Genomic DNA, 21,124 nt, shown 5'->3' on the forward strand with positions numbered 1-21,124 from the left:
ATAACATCTCAGTATGTTTAATAAATAGCATGAAAAATGACCTCTCTGGTTCACTTGAATCACTTTTCAAATGGAGCCTACAGTCAGGTTTTGTGCCCAAGGAATGGAAGATGGCTACAGTCATTCCCCTGCACAAAGGAGATCCAATTACTGATCCAGGTGACTACAAGCCCATAAGTTTTACCAGAGTCATCTGTAAGGCCATGGAAAGAATCATTATGGATATAATAAATGAGGACATAAGTAATCTGCAAATGCTAAATCCATCACAGTTCAGCTCTGTTAAAGGAAAGTCATGCCTTTTAAATCTGGTGAACTTTTTGAGAGGCCCACCAAAGCACTGGATGAAGGTAAGACTGTGCACGCAGCTTACCTCGATCCGGGCAAGTCATTTGATACAATACTCCACTCAGGCATTATAGGCAACCGCAAAGATTTAGGTATAAACTCTTTTATCACCCGCTGGATATCCAATTAGCTGACTGATAGGACCCAGGAGTTCAAAATAAGTGAGGCCACCTCCACCTAAAGGCCAGTCACTAGCAGAGTCCCCCAGGGCTCTATACAAGGCCAACTTCTTTTAGGCATATATTTCTGTGAACTGGAAGCAAATGCTGAAGATTTATGGCTGACTAAGTGTGCAGATGATTGCTAGCTGGGGGTTATCATCAACTCCCCTGCAGGCAGTAACATTCTTCAAGAAGGTCTAACAAATGATGCCAAAGCCATGGTCTTAAATTCAGTGCTAAGAATTGCATAATTGCACCCTTTGGGAAGGCAACAATCCTGGCTAATTAGCATGTTGATAATACACCCCTAAGAGTCAACCCAGAGGTTTGAGATATGGGTACGCACGTAGACAGTAGCCTTATCTTCAACCACCACATGGCCAAAGTGGTGAGGAAATCCTTTTATGTTGAGCAACTTATAAGTAAGTGTATGGCATCTAAGGCCAAAGAGGTCATTATCCCACTGTACTCTGCCCTTATCAGACCAATCATAGAGTACAATGCTCCCTTGGTGTATACCTGACGAGGCATATACAGTAACTAGAGCAACCTCAAAGGTTCCTTACAAAAGGAATACAAGGTGTAACAAGCCTTCCTTATGCAGAGTGCCTTAAAGCCCTTTTCTTGTACTCAGTCTCCTATACATTGCTGTGGGCTGATCTGTGCATGGCTTACAAGGCATCTGCAAACCCCATACTTATGAATCACCTCCATATCCATAAGTCAAAGAGTACCAGAAATACAAGGTCTGGAGACCTGAAATTTGTCTGTGACTTAAACAGAATATGTTGGAGAGACAGATATGTGTCCCAGGGACTCCTCCTCCTATGGAATAGGCTTCCTATCCATATGAAGCTGAGTCTGTCTATTACCTAGTTTAAGCACAACCTGGGCAGTGGATGAGGAATGGCAAATTTATACTACTATTGGCAGTATATGCAATGTAGTGGAGAATCTCAGTTATGGTTAGCTGAGAAGTTAAAGATTTCATTCAGGGTGGGAAAGAGTTAAAAAAACTCTCTAGTGAAAGGAAAATTCATCATGCCTGTTGTTAGTCTACACAATATGAGACCTACTATTGGTACTCATGTGTGTAATAGATGCAAGGCTTGTAAACATATTGTAAATAGTTTTGTGTATATTGGTGGATATAGATTTACAGTGAAAGGTTTCTTTAGGTGTGGTACCACTGGTATAATCTATGCCCTTAAATGTCCTTGCAATACATTTTACATTGGTCATTCTCAAAGAGCCTTTAAAGTAAGACTTTTAGAGCATATAAGAAATATAGAAAATTTCAACAAGCCTAGTTCCGTGGCAGTTCATTTTCACTAAGCACCCCAGGGTTCAACTGTGGGTTTACAAGGTGCCAGTTTAAAAAAAGTGGAAAGAATTAATTTTGTTTCTACTGATACTTATTTTAAGGATAGACTTTTATATAAAGAAGCCATTTATATTCTTAAATTTGATACCCTTATACCTAATGGTATGAATTCTGAACTTAATTGGAGATTTCTCCTTTAATTATGAATGTGATGATTTTTTTTAATTGAGTCTTTATTGAATAATTGGTAGCACTATTTATATGGAGTGCGTTTTGAGTGTGTATTCTCCTTTGAAGGCATTCCAGCCGAGACGCCAAAGAGTTAAGAGAGTGAATAAAATTTGTCTGGATTTTATTAGGTCACTGGTTTTTGGCTGTTTATCTACATTTACTTTTATTTTTTTGAGTTGCGTATTATTCCTATCCATATGAAGCTGAGTCTGTCTATTACCTAGTTTAAGCAAAACCTGGGCAGTGGATGGGGAATGGCAAATTTACACTGGGACTGGCACCCATGGACTTTATGGACAGAAGTAGCTTATAAACGCTTGGCCCTCGATGTTCTATTTGGATACAGGACATCATCATTATTCTTTCATGAAAACTTGGCCAGGTTTAGAAAGGCCTCCCAGGTCACTAACCTGGTAATCTATGAATCTAGGAATCTATGAATCTATGAGACTCCTCTGTATTGGTGGGCCACCACATTAGCCAACCAATTTCATATGCCTTGATTTTTGCATGCAGTATCATATAGGACACATTGTGATAGTAATGTTCAGTTATGGCTGCCCACAGCATTCACATTCTGCACCAGTCCCTCCCACACATGGTCACATATGGCCTTGTCTACCTTGTCTTTCCCAATAACATGCCTGCTATGTGTGTGTGTTAGGCTTGTAGGAGCATGGCCATTTCTGGTGCAGTGAACCTTGCAGCCACTCCCACTCCCTCATTTTCCATAACAGTACTTATACACTATTGGTATACATGTGGATCAGTGTATATATTCTAGGTATATATGTGGATCAGTGTGTATGTTATTGGTATACGTGTGGATCAGTGTGTATGTCATTGGTATTCACGTGTATCAGTGTGTATGTTATTGGTATACATGTGGATCAGTGTGTATGTCATTGGTATACATGTGGATCAGTGTGTGTGTGTCATTGGTATATATGTAGATCAGTGTGCATGTCATTGGTATACATGTGGATCAATCCATGTGTATGTCATTGGTATACATGTGGATCAGTGTGTATGTCATTGGTATATGTGTGGATCAGTGTGTATGTCATTGATATACATGTGGATCAATCAGTGTGTATGGCATTGGTATATATGTGAATCAGTGTGTATGTCATTGGTATACATGTGGATCAGTGTGTATGTCATTTGTATACATGTGGATCAATGTGTATGTTATTGGTATACATGTGGACCAGTGTGCATGTCATTGGTATACATGTGGATCAGTGTGTATGTCATTTGTATACATGTGGATCAGTGTGTGTGTTTTCTGCAATGGTTACACGTGGATCAGTGTATGTGACAACAAAACGTGCCACTACCCAACCTGCACTAGAGGCATAGAGGAATACAGCCCAGACTGTGGCCTAGATGACTAATTTTTAAGTAGCTGTTGCAGACAGAGAGAATGGGTGTACCCACACTCACAGGAAGTGGGGCACATGTGCTTAAGTTGATTTCTCCTGATGAAGACTGGATAAAACAACATATAGTGCCCCTGTGAGTGGGTGAGATAGTTTTACTGCTATCACTCCCTATGAAATGAGGGGTGAGGCAACTATGATACCTAATGCATGTCTCACCCATAAGGTCTTATTGGGTGGGGGCAAGGTTAGATTCAAAATAGAAAAAAAAATCTCAAACCACCCCTAATGGCTGCCTACATGAATGCCTCTCTATGATCCATGCCACACCTAACCTTGTCTGATGCATCACATTTAGTTCTTCAAGAACTGCTGCCACTTTTTGACTCTAGTACTTTCCAAGGTAATTTATAATTTCTTCCAATTCCTGTAACTAGGTTAACTTGTCTCTCTTTGTCCTTGCTTAATCAAGTAATCAATGAATTAATTAACTGTTCCTATATTACTCATACATTTCTCAAAAGGATTTGAAAATTACTGATGACACATCAATAAAGTCCTGCAGGAAAAAAAGATAGCTGGGTGCACAAGTCCCAGGATAAAAAAGTACCCAATCCTGGTAGGTGCACTGGTGCCAGAAATGAAAAAAAACGACAGTGTATAACCCTCAAAATATGGAAACATTCCTACAATTGGACCAGGTCAGGTCCAGGGGAAGGATGGCCACCCTGTTGTAGAAGGAAGTAGCAGTCCACAAAAATCACAAAAACTGATAGGCCAAAGAAGAGCCATAAAGAAGACAGAGTGTACTATTGAGGATAAAAAAGAAATTATGTATTGTTACTATTATCCCAAAAGCTCATAATTTCCATACACAAGATATACAAAAAGATTAAGATAGAAATTAGAGGAAAGAAAAATACTTCCACAAGAAAAACTGTCAGAAGCTTCAAATAAAAATGTGTGGTCATTAATACAACAAATTTGTGAAAAACAGTATATATAGACCAATAAACATTGATCTGGTTGGAAAAGGAAATATCTGAGGAAGTGCAAAAATATAAACAACAAAACCTAGATAATTTTGGAAAGTATAAAAAAGAAATATGGACATGGTAAAAAAGAGAGATTTGATGTGTTGTAATATTTATGCAAAGGCGAAAGCCAGAATAATCAACATAAAGAAGGTAACCCTAAAGATATGTGAAGAGAAATGCAGACAAAGGCATCCAGATATGAAAAATTTTATGATAAAAAATAATATCACAAAGAGGGAATGTAAAAAGGAAGGTTAGTAAAGTAGAAGTTAAAAGAATAGAAGTTGAAGTTACGGAGTGCCTGTGAAGTGAAGGCTTTGATGTAGAAGGTTTAACACAGGTTACAGCACAGCATGATGGAACCAGTCAACAAAGTAAGGAGAAACAGGAAGATCAGGAGATATCTGAAGAAGAAATATGGGCATGGGAAAGAAAAAGAGATTTAATATGGCGTAATATCTATGCAAAGGAGAAAGCAAAACTAATCAATCCAAAAAGAGCATCACAAAAGATGTTTGAAGAAAAATACAGGCAAAGGAATCAGGACATGGAAAACTTTACAATACAAAAAATAAGAAGACAAAGAGGAAAAGTAGAAAAGGAGATTAGTAATGGAGAAGTTAAAGAAATAAAAAAATAAGGTTATGGAGTACCTCCAAAGTGAAGGATTCAGAGTAGAAAATCTAATTCAGAAAGTACCACAAGAGGATAGAGCAATGGACCTCCAAATTAAGGGGAAACCAGTGGAACAGGAAGCAATTGGTCAGGTGCCATATGAAGATATTTTGGTGACTTCCACAGGAAAACAGTACAAATGTTCACTTGAAGCTAGACAGTAAGGGAAGGAACAGGAACTGTGGAAACTCTGACTCAGTTAATATTGAGGAGTGATAGGCCAGTGAGTTCCCGTATGACTGAGCAACGGATGGTACAGGATGAAATTGAAGAAAATGTGCCACGGGAAGATGCAGTAGAACTTTCTATGGAATACCAGCAGGAAATAGAAAACAAAAAATGTGCCCTCAGTTTAGAAGAAAATGAGCTAAGAGAAGATCTGCTTGACTTAATAGAGCTAGATAGACATATTAACATCTATTAAAGAAATAGACTGCAGAAGGTCAATAAAACCCAAAATGTGAGAAGTCTGATAACACAAATGAACACAGTAATTAGGACTGTCCACCGAGATCCATGCGATATAACAGAAGTAAACAGGATATATTACTGTGCAGCTAAATTAATAACTGATAAAAGTTCTACCGCAAGAACACAGGGTAGTGAGGGAAAGAAAGGGGAGAAATCGAATACCATCATGGAAATATCGAATAGAGAATATTATAAAGCAACTAAGACAAGAATTGTCATTGTTAGAAGAGTATAGAAGAAGGAAAAGAACAATAACAATACTTAGAAAGATCGACGTAAAGCAATGCGCAGTATTAGAATAGATCAGGGTCTATCATGCACTATCCCAAATGACAAACTAGAAATCTCAGCACAGGCAGAAAAACCTAAAAGATACACAGATAAATATGAAGAAAAAGTACAAAATAAGCAATTTATTGATGACCCAAAATGTTTTATAGAGAATTGGGAAACAAGGCAAAAGGAATTGAAAGACCAGCAAAAAAAGTAAAAATAGATACATTTTGGAGAAGTATCTATGAAGATCCTGTGGAACATAACAAAGATGCTAAATGGATAGAAGAAGTAAAAGAAAGACTAAGACATTTAAAGGTGCAGGATATGAAATGGGATGAAGTAACAGCTAGAGAGATTGAAACAAAGTTAAGAAAAGCTTCTGAATGGTAAACACCAGGCCCAGATACACTTCCTAACTTCTTTTTAAAAGTATTAGCATCTCTGCACAAAGCTTTAGTCATGAGTAACAACTATTTATATGCACACTCCAAACAGATGTCAACCTGGATAACAACAGGAAAAACAATGCTCCTACTTAAGAGTGAACCTGCAAGCTACCCTAAAAATTATAGTCCAATAACTTGCCTTCAGATGACGTCTAAACTATACACCAGAATTGATGCCGACAGAGTTTATAGTCATTTAGAAGAAAATTAAATTATGGCAATAGAACAAAAGGGCGATAAAAGAAAGTCATATGGAACAAAACATCATTTGTTGTTAAATAATCTTTATACTTCACTCTATCCTCTCCATTTCTCAATCTTACCAATCTGCATTATCCCTATTCTAAGCCTTCTGTCACCTTCTTTTACCCTTTAAACTAATTGCTTCTTAACTCTATTACTCTTACTTATACATTTAAACCTTTCATAACAGCCTACATATCATGATAGTAGACAATCCTTTACTGTTGTTATCAAATGTATATAATATCATTATCAATTTTATTTTATGTCATCATTATTTTATTTTAATGTGCTACTGTTGTCTTATATACTCTGTATTCTTGTGTAATAATTCTCTGTATGTAATTAAATGTGGAGCTTTTCTCTGCGGGCCTCCACTGAAAATGGGCTCATCTCAGGCCAGCGGGCTTTCCCGGTAGACAAATGCAATAAATAAATAAAGTCAGAGTGGAAACTGTAAAAAGGGGAAGAATCTAAGTATGGCATGGATTGACTGCAAAAAAGCATTTTATAGTATCCCACATTCATGGATAAAAGAGGGCTTACAAAGGTACAAGATACACTACACTGATCGACTACATTTTATTTATTTGTTAACTGGGAAAGTCCAACTTGGAACAAGCCAATTTTCAGTGGAGGCCCAGGGAGAAACTCTCCAGATGCATGTCTTTGTAATGTGGGAGGAAACCAGAGCACCCCGAGGAAACCCATACAAACACAGGGAGGACATGCAGACTCCTCACAGAAGGTACCCCAGCCAAGAATCAAACCGGAAAACCTCTTGCTGTGAGGCGACAATGCTACCGCTGCACCACTGTGCTGTCCATTACAGTGCCCATGAAACACTGGCAGACCCCTTTGCAATTAAGCCATGATAAAGGACAAATTATTATTCCAGTGATAAAAATTCAAAGGGGGATATTCCAGGGTGACTCTCTGGCACCACTGCTATTCTGCCTTGCCCTTAACCCATTAAGTTGTCTACTTAACAGCTTAGGCCATGGCTGTAATTTGGCTCCTAGAAAACAACAAACTGTAAATACTTATCTTCTCTTTGTTAATTATTTAAAACTGTATAGTTCATCAGATGAGAAACTAAAAGCACAACTACAAGTTGTCAAAACTTTTTCATATGATATAAGAATGTAATTTGGTCTTGATAAATGTGCAAAAGCAACCTTTAAAGCAGGAAATCTGCAGCACCAAGAAAACATCAGAATGTGATATAAAAGAACTTGAGCAAGAGGGAGTGTATAAAAATTTGGAAATTCTTGAAGGATTAACAATAAAAAAGAACAAATGTAAATAAAACTTAGCAAGGAATATTTTAAAGACTTAAATTAATTCTGTAAACAGTGTTGACATCTAGGAACAAAATCCAAGCTATAAACCAATTTGCTCTTCCTGTCCTAACTTGCAGTTTTGGAGTGATTGACTGGCCCCTAAATGTATTTGATAGATTAGATAGGAAAACATGTAGGATGCTTTATGCTCACCAAATGATTTATAAAAATCAGTGTATACCAAGATTGTATATTCCCTGTTCTGAAGAAGGGATGGGCCTCCATAAAATTGATTACATGTATAGATCTGCAGTTGTGGAATTCCAGATATCTGCTGATATCACAAGACCCAAATGTAGTGAAAGCTTTGAAACATGAGAAGAATCAGTCTAAGATGACTTCCATGCTTAGGCTAGCAGAAGCAGAAATGGAAATCAAACCACAAGTAGATAAAAATCAGGCAGCAACTGAAACTGCTGAAAAACAAAATAAGGAATATAATGTGAAGGACCAGATGAGAAGGCAAGAAATGTGGAAAATGCATAAATATAGCTGCAAGTATAGAAAACTTCTGGAAGAACCTCATCTTGATCAGGATCGAATGCAGGAATGATTAAGGAGAGGCGAATTTAAACCATCAGATGAAAGGTTAATATTGGTGGCACAAGATAGTGCGTTACATACACTCTGGTTTACAAAGTCCATTGAACAAGTGGGAAAAACAGAATATGTAGATTTTGTAAAACAGAATTGGAAACAGTTGCACACCTCATTGCTGATTGCGACATACTAATGACAGAAGGACTGTATACTGAAAGGCATAATAATGTGGTGAGACTGCTGCACTGGGGATTGTGCAAACATTATGGTAATGAAGTGGCTGAAAAACACTGAAAATATGAGCCACAAAGCATCATAGAAAATGATGAAGCCTACATCACATGGGATCACCCATTACCAACAGTTCAAAAGATAGGTGCTAGAAAACCAGATATAGTGGTGCATGAAAGGAAGCCAAAAGTAGCACTGATCATTGAAATGGCCACACCCAGTGACTACAGTGTCCTCCGCAGAGAGAGACACAAAGTTATAAAATATGAGGATTTGCAGGCAGAAATGAGAGCAAAGTGCAAGAAAGATACCCAGATAGTTCCAATAGCAGTAGTTGCAACAGGTCTTATAAAAAAGAATCTACAATCATATTTAGATATGTTACATATGCATGTAACTCCATACGAATTGTAGAAGGAGTCATTACTTGGCGGGTGCTGCCAAGATCACTTCTGGCTGACATCAAAGATTGAGACAAAACTAATTTCATGAACTTTAATCATACTTTGAGCTAGGAATGGGGTCCATTCCCATCACAGTATTAGAAACCCAAAAGTTTTGAAAAAAAAAATCTGAATATGAAATCTACCTTTAGAATATAATTCTATTTAACCTCCAGTAATTTTATGAAAAATAAGTTCTTCTATGAAAATCCACACATTGGCACATCTACATAGCAATCTGTTTTTTATTATGTTGAAACAATTGCCCATCATTGTTTGTTACCACCCCGTACCTGAATAAATGTTTCCATATATCTACACTTAAGTTTACCAATATTTAAATCCTTTTGCAAAACTTGTATGAATTTATTTTCACAAATTTTGAAATAAGCACAAAAACACTATCAGTGGTTTCCTGATACATCAGTCTTAAAATAAAAAAAAACCTATATATAAATGTAATATACAGTAGAAAACACCTAACCCTTTATGTGCCAGAGTAACAATTACTGGTTAGCCAGGATTCGGACTCTGACTCTTCTCATTTTGCATAACTTGAATGTTTTACTTGGTTTTTACTGTAAACATAAAACACTTTGTATATCAAAATAGTTCAGCCATATACCAGGTTACACTGCTTAGATTTTAACTCAGAAATTTCTTTCTATTATACCCCTGTGCTTTCCACACTTTTTGGTGATTTAACTTTGGCTAGATTTTGAGACAATGGCAACTTTCACCTGTATCATATGTCAGGCTGACTGTATTTCACTTCAATCAGCAGTGTCCCTGGCTCAGCAGTTGCACACTTGCCTTTGGTTCAGAAGGTTGTGGGTTCTATTCACACACCAGATCGATTAATCACTAATACTGCAGTATAGTATAAGGAGGAAAGGGGGTTGGGTGCTGTGCTCTTGAATGTGCTGTCCTTTTGATGAGATGTTAAAATTGAGACTTCCTCTGTCTTAGGTAGCAATAGCTCAGGTGGATGTAAAAGATCCCATGGCATCTATCAAAAAGAATGCAGGAAATGCCCTGGTGAGATTTCATCTAGTAAAAGAAATACCATGTTGGGTAACCACTGAAAACAAGCTACTAGTTTAGTGGGACTATCCCAGTCAACAAAGGATAAATACAATTAAAATACCCAGAGGTCAGTGAAGCATTTCCTGTATTTTACATGTCATTACCTTTATTACCTTACACATGGTTTTGGAGACATGCATGTCTTGTCTTTACCTCTCCACTCTCTAAAAGCATATCCAAAGAAAGTGGTATTTGATACCACACACACACACACACACACACACATATATATATATATATATATATATATATATATATATATATATATATAAAGAAATGTGTTCCTCTTGTAATCAAATATACTGTTACTTACTTTATGTTTATGAGGGATATTCATCTTATGGTAATAACAAAAAATGTGAATTTAAACAGATTTTTCAAAACAAAAATGTTTGAACCTTGGAATGGCAATATAACATAATTATATTTTTTGGCCTAGGTTACATAGAAGCAATATAGCTCTATTTTTCATTCACTTAACAACACCTTTCTAAAAACTTCCTCACATGCTTCTCACACATCTAGTAAATTTCCTTATGCTGACAATACTATATTGTACAGAGTTTGGTCATACAACAAGGTGACAATGCAACAATATACTATTCATATGTCTATACAATGTTTCTGTCTTGTTCACATCGAAGCCTGACAAGTAAAGCACTGTTGCGCTCTTCTTATCTCAGTCTTCACCGAAGGAGTTGTAGCATGATGGCTGAATTCATTTTACAGAATGCAGTTATTATTTCTGTCTTAGCTTGCACTGAAGTAATGCCTGAAATAATTGTACTTCAAGAAGTCCATCCTGACACTTCTGTCTATAAGTCCATATTGCAGCAAGAGGTTTGTAAACTCCATCTATTCAGCTCTCAATAGCACTCATATGCTGTATGATTATAAAATAGAAAACATTTTAATAAAAGTATATCAGGGATATTCATGAGGCAGAAGGTATTTAGCCAGGTCAGAGCAGCATACAAAAGTTCTGGCTTATTTTTCCTACCCACAATGTAGTGGTGAAAAAAGGTATTTTCTTCTCCTCAGCAGGAAAAAGGCTTTTACCCAGGACTTGCAGTCCACCTGATTCAAAATGTGGATGTCCTCTGGTGTAGATATAGTGGTGTATAACTTCGGCATTGTGTAGAGGAAGTTAAGTTTTACTGCTTTGCCACTTACTTTTTGGCATTTTCCGGCTTGCTAAAGTTTATATCTGTAACAGTAACAGTACTTGGAACACATCTAGAGCCTGTTTACTGCATTTCCTGTGTTGCACTTAATTTAAAATTGTTTTTTTCTCTAAAAACTGCATTTTACCTGATTTTGGCCTAGCACTCAAGTGTGGGGTCATTTATTGCACTGTAGTGATTATTTTGCTGCTTGTGTATCTCTGCTACCTTTAAACTACAACAAAAAGAAAAAAAAAAACAATAAAACTTGCTTTTTTCCCACTTTCTGAAAGTTAATAAAGTTCAGTTACAGATTTGCTGTTTGAAAGTTTCTAGAAGGCCAGTGCTTGCTTGGGCTAAAGGGAAGTCTCTGTGTTCACCAGTGGGAGTGGTTAACACTGAACAGCCTGCCTGTCCCTGGAGGAGTGGTTACTACCTAGAAGCTGTAGTTTTACTGGCCATTTTGGGTTAATTCTAAACTCCTTGATCTGTCTCTCTTAAAACCCGGCTGCTTCATGGTTTTGGCATCTTTTCAGGCTTGCTAGTTGTTGCTGAAGCACCTACCAAAGGGAGAAAATGCTGAGAGAAGAAAAGGAGCCACTTTTGTGATTTTAAGTATTTTCTTCTGATTTTTTGTTAAGTTTTACTACTTTGCCGCCTACTTTTTGGCATTTTCCGGCTTGCTAAAGTTTATATCTGTAACAGTAACAGTACTTGGAACACATCTAGAGCCTGTTTACTGCATTTCCTGTGTTGCACTTAATTTAAAATCATTTGTTTCTCTAAAAACTGCATTTTACCTGATTTTGGCCTAGCATTCAATTGTGGGGTCATTTATTCCACTGTTGTGATTATTTTGCTGCTTGTGTATCTCTGCTGCCTTTAAACTACAACAAAAAGAAAAAAAAAACAAAAAAATCTTGCTTTTTTCCCACTTTCTGAAAGTTAAGAAAGTTCAGTAACAGATTTGCTGTTCTGAACTGTTTGGAAGTTTCTAGAAGGCCAGTGCTTGCTTGGGCTAAAGGGAAGTCTCTGTGTTCACCAGTGGGAGTGGTTAACACTGAACAGCCTGCCTGTCCCTGGAGGAGTAGTTACTACCTAGAAGCTGTAGTTTTATTGACCATTTTGGGTCAATTCTAAACTCCTTGATCTGCCTCTGTTAAAACCCGGCTGCCTCATGGTTTTGGCATCTTTTCAGGCTTGCTAGTTGTTGCTGAAGCACCTACCAAGGGGAGAAAATGCCGAGAGAAGAAAAGGAGCCACTTTTGTGATTTTAAGTATTTTCTTCTGATTTTTTGTTAAGCTTTACTGCTTTGCCGCCTACTTTTTGGCATTTTCCGCTTGCTAAAGTTTATATCTGTAACAGTAACAGTACTTGGAACACATCTAGAGTCTGTTTACTGCATTTCCTGTGTTGCACTTAATTTGAAATTGTTTTTTTCTCTAAAAACTGGATTTTACCTGATTTTGGCCTAGCACTCAAGTGTGGGGTCATTTATTGCACTGTTGTGATTATTTTGCTGCTTGTGTATCTCTGCTACCTTTAAACTACAACAAAAGAAAAACAAAAAATCTTGCTTTTTCCCACTTTCTGAAAGTTAAGAAAGTTCAATTACAGATTTGCTGTTCTGAACTGTTTGGAAGTTTCTAGAAGACCAGTGCTTGCTTGGGCTAAAGGGAAGTTTGTGTTTACCAGTGGTCTGCCTATCCCTGGAGGAGTGGTTACTACCTCGAAGCTGTAGTTTTATTGGCCATTTTGGGTCAATTCTAAACTCCTTGATCTCTCTCTCTTAAAACCCTGCAACTCTCTTTTGCTGGTTTTGCGACTGAGCAGCATCAGCGCCGCCTAAACAGGTTTAAACTATTCCAGGCTCCACAAAGTCTGCTCTTCACTTTTTCCCTAAGAACTGTTCAAACTCTCAAAGTAATCACTCTATTCTCCTTCTAAAGCCCTGCACTTGCTCAGCTCTTATAAGGAAACACTAACTAACTAAAGCACTACACCCTCCTTGACTTCTCATAAGTATTAGTCTCCCGATTGGTCCTTCCTGATCAAGTGAAATATCAGTTCCCTTCCCTAATCTGATCAGTAAAAAAACAGTTCCCTATACTAATCTGGTATGTCCAAGGGTCAGTTTAAAGGTTACTCTCCAGTCCAGCTGGTGAATCTGGGAATTTTGAGGCAATGTTACAATTGTCTTATGTACACAGACAACCCTCTCCTCCTTCCAACAAACTCTAATACATGTGAGAGATGCAGTTACACAGCCAAACTGGAGGCAGAGCTCTCTCAACCCAAGACTGGCACAGTCAGTCAGGAGGAAAAGGTAACCACCCACACCACAAATCCAGTCTCACACAGACCTATTCATCTGCATACCCAACACATAAACACACAAAAACATACTCAGAGGCTCTAAATAAAAATCTGCCTAAACAGCAAAGACCTCCTAAGCAGATATCCAAGCAACAGCCACCCCTCAACAATACCCATGAATCACATATCTCACAAAATCAGTGTGCCTCACAGTCACAGCCCTTAAGGCCAAACAACACACCAAATACATTTGTTATAGGGGACTCTATTGTCCGGCACACTGACGTCCCGCTCACCAGACTGAACAAGGAGAAGGTCACTGTAAGCTGCCTGGTGGGTGCCAGGATCCACCACATAATGCAAGCACTCAGGTCACTCCAAAGCAAGTACAAGTATGACTCCGTCATTGTCCATGCTGGTGTGAATGACCTGAGATGTACCTCCCTGGACTACATGAAAAGAGACATAGAGGAGCTCTCTGACCATGTAGCCCAGGCTGGTATGACCCTGACCTTGAGTAGCATCTTGCCCTCACCAAGAATGATGCCACAGTATAAAGACAAAATGATCAGTTTCAACAATTGGCTAAAGTATTGGTGTCATTCAAAGGGGATCCAGTGTCTGTCAGCCTGGGATGACATGCTCGACAAGCCACATTGTTTCTCTAGGGGTGGCTTGCACCTGTCACCCTTAGGCTTTCGTATACTGGCCAAGGCTCTTGCCACCCCCATAGTGCCTTTTTTAGGCAAGGCTCAAAGGACAAACCCAGCTCCATAGACAACCCAAGGATAAAAAAACTAGAGGTAATGCTACTCAATGCCAGAAGTCTAAACCTCAAGATGCACGCACTCGAGGCTCTCCTCAGTATGGAGAAAATCGATGTCTATGCAGTAACAGAAATCTGGTTCAAGGCTCCTGAGAGCACCCCAGCACTACCAGGTTATAACTCATACCATGCGTTTGGGCACCAAAACTCGGACTGAAGCACAAAAGGAGGGGGAGTATCTATATTCATCAAAGATACCTACACCTCCAGGTTAGTGGCACTGCACGAAGCATCGGAAGCCATCCATGTGCAACTAACAGTGGGCAAAACTGCCTTTCAGTTTGTAGCCTGCTACAGAACACCCTCCCTATTACAGGAACCCCACTTGGCATTCCTGAGAACACTGGAAAATATGAAGGTCTCTCCAAACACTATGTTATTGGGTGACTTCAACTACCCTAACATTGACTGGGAAAACTACTCAAGCCCATACACCCTCACCCAACGGTTCCTTGAATTTATAAACTCTAACGCAATGGAACAACTGGTCACCACTCCCACAAGAGGGAACAACATATTGGACCTGGTCATCACCAACATGGGGACTCTATATTCCACATCAGAGGTAAACACCTCATTAGTAAGATCAGACCATAAACAAATTTCCCTGGACATCCATATCTCGTCCCCACTCCCAGCCAAGATAATCACTGTAAAGAATTTCTCAAAAGCCAGCTTTGCAGTTCTCAAGACTGAGGTGGAATCCTTCAAAGCCCCTGGGCCAGAGAATAATACAGTCCAATCCGCAGAATCCTTTACAAATACATTCTATGAGCACCTGCAGGAATGCATGGATCGTGCTATCCCAAATAAAACCAAGACTCACTCCTCCAAAAACAGTACACCGGTCTGGTGGACCCCAGCCATAAATAAGCTATACAACAGAAGGAGGAAGCTACTACATGACAGAGCAAAATCCCAAAAAGGGAAGGCATCTCTGATCAGTATTAGCAAGAAACTTCGATCCCTCATAAAATCATCAAAGGCCAGTTTCGAAAGAAAAATTGCCCTAGACACTAAAGATAATCACAAGGCCCTCTTTAGTTATGTCAGGAACATGGGCAGAAACTCCCAGATATGCTCTGAATTGTTGCATAATGGTACAAAATATACAGAACCTACAGACATAGCCAACATCCTGGCAGACAGATTCAGCGCAAACTTCTCCCCTTCCCCCCAAAGGAGCAAATGCCTATCCCAACTGAATGTGACCTCCCTGACATCACAGATGCACAGGTGAAAGCTGCCCTCTCCAAAGCAAAAAACACAGCATCTATGGGACCAGATGGTGTCCCAGGCTGTGTCTTATATGAGCTCCAAGAAGAACTGAACCCTCACATTAAGTCACTGTTCAAACTTAGCCTTACTACAGGATATATACCCAAAGAATGGCATACAGCTACAGTGGTCCCACTCCACAAAGGTGGTGCCACAACGGACCCCGGAAACTATCGCCCCATAAGCCTGACTAGTCTGGTCTGTAAATCTATGGAGAGTATTATCATGGAATTCATAAACAAAGACATTGGGAGCCTCCAGACACTGGACCCTACCCAATTCGGCTTTGTTAAGGGCAGATCTTGCCTCTTAAACCTAGTTGATTTCTTTGAAACAGTTACCAAAGCCATAGATGAGGGCAAGATAGTCCACACAGCCTACCTGGACCTCGCAAAAGCCTTTGACACAATACCCCACTCGCGCATCATAAATAAGCTTACCAGCTTAAATATCAACCCCTATATCACAAGATGGGTTGCAAACTGGCTAAGAGATAGAGCCCACATGGTCAGAATCGCAGGTGCCATGTCCGAATCCAAACCAGTTACAAGTGGCTTCCCACAGGGCTCAGTTCTGGGACCTCTCTTGTTCGGTATATACTTCTCTGAGGTTCAGGCTAACATGGGGGGATTATGGCTGACAAAGTTCGCAGATGACTGCAAACTAGGGGCCATAATCAAATCTCCAGCTGACACAAGCATCCTCCAAAAGGGTCTCACAGAGATGGATGCTTGGTGCCAGAGCCACGGCCTCAAGCTAAATGCTAAAAAGTGCATAGTCATCCCCTTTGGGAAAAACGAGGTGCCCATAAATTACCACATAGGTGGTAATCCATTAAGTAAGGAAGAAGTAATTAGAGATTTGGGGACCAACGTAGATAGTAATCTCTCCTTTGATAATCACGTTGCCAAAGTGGTTAGAAAGACCTTCTATATAGCCCACCTTATCACGAAAGGGTTCGCATCTAGATCAAGAGAGGTCATTGTGCCCCTCTACTCATCACTCATCAGGCCCATAATTGAATACAATGCCCCTTTTGGGATGTACCTTACCCAACACCTGCAGCAACTGGAGAGACCCCAAAAGTACCTCACTAAGAGGATCATGGGCTACAAACAGATGTCCTATGCAGCTCGACTAAAGAAACTCCAGCTCTACTCAGTTGCTTACCGCCTACTCAGAGGTGATCTATGCCTGACGTACAAAGCCATGTCAAATCCAGAATTAATGGACATGCTCCACCTCAAAAAATCCAAGTCCCTTAGAGCTACATGCTCCAGGAACCTAAACCTCAGCACAAAAATAAATAGGACATGCTGGAGGGACAGATTCATTTCCCAGAGGCTCCCCTCACTCTGGAAAAGAATCCCAATTCATGTTAGACATAGCCCCTTGCTGACCCTCTTCAAGCGAAATCTGGACGCGTGGATGGGAAGTCGCAAATTCACCCCTGGGATCTCTTCTGTGTCCCTGCTAGACAGAGGCACAGTAAACTAATGTTAAAAGGGTACCTTCTGTGACCTACTTTACAGAGGTACAGTAGGCTATTCTAATAGGGAGGCGGAAGCCAAATACACTCTGGCTAGGCTTATAAATGCCCTAGGGCAGGTAGCCCAGTATCTACCTATGAACCTATGAACCTATAACAAAGAAATGGAGTAACCAGTTAAGAAGTAATGTAGATGGGAAGAGGAAGTACAAGCAAGCTAAGGCTGTAATAGAAAAAGTATCCCAGAAAAATGAACTGTGGGCTTACACCAGCTAGTGGATACCAGTGGACTTTATGGTGTAGGCATATTTTCACAAGCAAGACATTCATCAACAATGAACATTCTCCTCAGAGATGGGCTAATCATGTTTGTGACACTTCTGGTAATAGCAGTAATCTGCAGAATGACTAGAGAAGGCAGATGGAGTGTCCTTCAGTCAGCAAGCATGTTGAGAGTGACAATGATTGGGAGGGCCTGCTAACTGCCCTAGAATAAGGTTATTTACTATGTGGGGTGATTGAAAAAAATTATAATAAGGCAGGAAGCTGTTCCACACATTAACTGTCATAAAAGATTGCTCAATCTATTCTGGATTCTGGTTTGTGGGTCAATAATAACAGTTATATATAATAAAGATGCAAGAGATGCAATTGATGCCACCAAGATACTTATTCAATAGTACTCTACATTTTTATTATTTCCTACTGCATTATTTAAAGGTTCACTATCCAATGTGCATGTAATTAACTAGTGAAAGTAGCTTGTTGTAGTTCATTATGTAATGGCTGGAAAACCCAAGAGTAGAAGCCAGGTTAAAATTATACTGTAAGATATGAAATGGTTGTTGAAACTCTGCAGTGTGACTTTTGTAACCTGGACATAAGAATACTGTTAAGTGCTCCTAAACTCTTTAATGTACTTATTAAATATATGGGAACACAATGTGTTAAGAGCATGTGTTAATAAAACTCAGGACAGCAGGTGTTAAGCTTATATAATAAATATTACTGCAGGTATGTTTAAAGGGGTCTACCTGATTTAACCGAAAGCTTCAAACGCCAACAACAAGAACACCGACAAAGGAAGATCGACAACACAGAAGACCGACAGTTGAGAATCCCAACGCTGAGAACAATGACATGTTAAGGTAAGTGTGCGATAGGGATGGATGTTAGGGTCAGGGTGTGGGTAAGGTAAGTGTGTGATAGTGATGGACGTTAGGGTAGGGTGCGGGTCAGGCAAGTGTGCGATAGTGACGGACTTTAGGTTTAGGGGCGGGTTAAGTGAGTTAGGGTTAGGGTGCGAGTAAGGTAAGTGTGCAATAATGATGGACTTTAGGGTTAGGGGAGGATTAAGTGAGTTAGGGTTAGGGTGCTGGTAAGGTAAGTGTGCAATAGTGATGGACCTTAGGGTTAGGGTTTGGGTTAAGGTTAGTGCATAGATAGTTGTGTATGTAAGGTTTAGTGTAGGTTTGTAAGGTTTTTGGTGTGCTTCTGTTGTGTGTGTGTTTTTCAGGAAAGGTATTTGTTTTGTTGATTGTCGGGATTGTGGTTTGTCGGGCATGTGAAATTTTGCGTTTTTGAACATTCTTTTTTTTCGGTTTTGTCGTGTCGATTATTTTGTTGTCGGTGTTTTGGCATGTCGGTGTTATCAGGTAGACCTGTTTAAAGACAGTATATACCTGTTTATTGAAATATTTGGGGCATGTCAAGTTATTCATTATGAGAGCTAGTCTGGGCTTTATCATGGGGGAGGATGGAACACTCCATGAGCACATCATGTCAGTGATCACTCCAGCAAATCCCCAAGATTTCGGTTCCAGGGGCAAACCTGTGTATAATGGTCTAATGGCTTGTGACAGCCTAGTCGGGAACTTGAGGTGGAGAGGTTAGGAGGAGAGGAGCTTTCACCTTGGGAGGAAGCAGATAAAGGGGACTTAGCTCTGAGCTTGTTGATGTAATATGTGGGAGGATTTGTCACCTGACAGAAGCAGGATAATCAGAAAATTAACTAGGAAAAAATATATGTTTTCCTTTAATAGATTAAATTAAAAAAAGAAGAAATGCTGAAATTGGGGAGGTGTAAAAAGAATCAGTTCCTCATTTTGGTTAAAAAGAATACATTTTATTTCTGTGTTTATTAACAGAGAAAATGCAGGAAGGTGGTTAACAGTAGTTTTGGTGATCAAAGGTAAAAGTGATGTCAGGAAATATGTATACTTCTAATACTGATGATTTACAGTTTGTCAAAGATTTCTGTGATATGTGGGTGTTTGGTACCCTCATTTGTGGATAACAATGTTTTTACTGGGGAAATTCCTTGTGATGACAACTGCAGTGAGTGACCACAAATATAGGAAGGCAGAGTGTCACAGTGAGTCAAAGGCTGTATTACAGGAATGAAAGAGGATGAGGGATGGTTAGATATCTGGAGGCAACAAAAAACAGACAGGAATATAACTTTTTAAAACATATTTATTAAATTATCACAAGGTATAGGCAAACATATATTAACAGAAAAGAAACAAAGCATATCAACATTTTTCCATTTACATACAGTATATATCGCATATCTTTTCTTTCCTTATAAATATCATCAGTATACTATTACATAAACTGCTGAGTTCCTGTCTTCTGCTAAACCTCACTCCTTCTAAACATTGCTCTGCAAGTATTGCTCCCACAATTCCAATTTATTTTTATGTAATTTGTTCCTTCCCTTTTCGAAAGATCCCTCTTCCATTTCTTTTATCTTTTTTATGCTATTTAATAATTCAAACCCAGTTGGTTAAGACTTTCCATTTTCCAATAATTGTTTCTTCTTCAGGCAAAATAAACTTCATAAGGCATTACTATGTCTAAGAAAACCAGATCCTGTGCTTCAGCTCAATAGAATAATTTCCTTAGTTACAGCTATTTGCTGACCCAGTATTTTTGACAGAGTTCTCTATAGGATTTTTTTTTAAATCTGCCAGCTCATTACACTCCCAAAACATATATCCACAGTTACCTGTTTCTTCCCTGTCACAACTCCAACACTTGCTATCTACCCGAGGAAAAAATTGTTGCATACTTGGGATCCATACATTTATTTATTTATTTATTTTATTTCACATTTGTTAACCGGGTTAGTCCAACTGAGTTTGCAAACAAACCCATTTTCAGTGGAGACCCGAGGGGAAAAGCCCTAGCAAACAAAAGTAAAAATAACGTGACAATATACAAATAATAAATAACAATCACAATACAAAATAATTGTAAAAAAGAAAAGGTTATTAACTATTTACATTGCATTGATAGTAACCAACCCATTTTCAGTGGAAACCCAAAGGGAAAGAGCCCCAGTAAACATAAGCAAAGATAAACATACAGGACAAAAACTATTAAAAATAACAATGCAAATATGAAATTAATTATAAAAAGAAAAACAAAAGAAAAAATTATGAACGTTAACGGTTGCACTGATAGTAGTGGACTAAAATTTACTACATATGAGAGTAAAAACAAAAAGATAATCATTGTTCAAAAGAAAGACAGTGTATACACATTCATAGGAAGTAGGGGGAAAGATAAATAGTGTGGAGAATGGGAGGGGGCGAGAAAGGAGGGGGCTATAGTAAGGCTATAGTAGTAGAGCTGAGGGTTTAGGAGGTTAGTTTAAGCAGAAGTTACTAACAGAGAAAGAAAGTTAGGAGATGCAACAGGTTATACAGTAGGTCAGACTAAGACTACGTGTGGTCAAAACAATAGCATACTTTCAAGTTTAGTAGGGCGGCGCAGTGGTGCAGCGGTTAATGCTGTCGCCTCACAGCAA

The sequence above is a fragment of the Protopterus annectens genome, chromosome 2.part1, assembly GCF_019279795.1.
Source record: "Protopterus annectens isolate FY-2018-M chromosome 2.part1, PAN1.0, whole genome shotgun sequence".
NCBI classification, from domain to species: domain Eukaryota; kingdom Metazoa; phylum Chordata; order Ceratodontiformes; family Protopteridae; genus Protopterus; species Protopterus annectens.